The sequence below is a fragment of the Gymnogyps californianus genome, unplaced genomic scaffold (assembly GCF_018139145.2).
Source record: "Gymnogyps californianus isolate 813 unplaced genomic scaffold, ASM1813914v2 HiC_scaffold_180, whole genome shotgun sequence".
NCBI classification, from domain to species: Eukaryota; Metazoa; Chordata; class Aves; order Accipitriformes; family Cathartidae; genus Gymnogyps; species Gymnogyps californianus.
The window spans coordinates 82,182-83,420 of NW_026114061.1; positions in this window are offsets into that span (position 1 = coordinate 82,182).

Sequence of the window (1,239 nt, forward strand, 5' to 3'; positions counted from 1 at the left end):
GGTTTCTTTAAAGCAGAAGGGGATCAATGGGGCTGAGCTGCAGGGACGTCTGCCCACCAGAATGTCTGCCTTAGCAGATGGTCTCTAACGAAATGGCCAAGTGCCTCCAGTGCCATCTTTATGACAGCAATGTTTGTTCAGGAGATGGGGTATGACCAGTCTTGCCACAGGTGCTTTAAACCCACTGTGCTGGGTCCTATCCTGAAAGCGGTTCAGCCGTCCTGTGCCGTGCAATTCGGAGGGCACGATGAGGGCCGTGGGAACTGTAGGCGCACCAGGTGTTTTTAAAACAAAGTGTGTCCACAGAGAGAGCTGAGGAAAAGAAAGACAGACTGATACTGAGGCTCGTGCTCCCTGCCTGCTCTGTGTTTCAGCTTTGCCTCCCTCACCGAGAGATGTCTTGCTTCAGACCCTGTCTCCCAACGCCCTGCGGCGCCTCTGGCCCAACCCCACTTGCCAGCAGCTGCAGTGAGCCCTGTGTCGCCCGCTGCGCGACTCAACGGTGGCCATCCAGGCCTCCGCGGTGGTGGTGACCCTGCCGGGCCCCATCCTCACCTCTTTCCCTCAGAGCACAGCCGTGGGATCCTCTCTGTCAGCTGCTGTTGGGAGCTCCCTCAGCGCCGGGGGGTTCCCATCTCTTCTGGGGGCTCCCTTGGTCTGGGGGGTCAGGGCTGTGTCTGCCTCCCACCCGCTGCAGTCTGAACTGCTGAAGCTGGCGGGTCATCCCCTTCGTAGCGGGAAGGAAGATGGGAACTCTGCATCAGGAGCATGGCCAGGGCTTGCAGGCGGGCTGCGTGTCCTCATCCCACCTGGCAGGAGGGACCTGTGCCCGCTGCTCCTCGCTGCACAGGCCTCGCCGTGCCTCCTCTGGCTTTGCTTTGCTCTGAGCTCCTTGAGACAACACTCGTTCTCTTCTGCTTTGCTGAACCTCCTGCCGACGGGGGGAGGGTGCCGGAGTTAGGGACTGCTCTTGCTGGGCTGGGATTGTCACCAGGTAGAGCAGAATGGGAAAAGGCAAGCGCTTTGTGTGGAGCTTGTCCTTGGGAAATGGGCCATTCTCTGTGCCTCCCTGAACCCTGCAGACGTGTTTCTTGGTCTCTCTTCTGTGCCACTGCATTTCCTCCTTCTCATTAAAGACTTGTGCAGCATAGCTGGCGACTCGTGGTGCTTTGTTCTCCTCCCCCCTCAGTTGGCCAAGCCCTCTGCAAGGCTGTCATGGTTTCAGCCCAGCTGGCAACT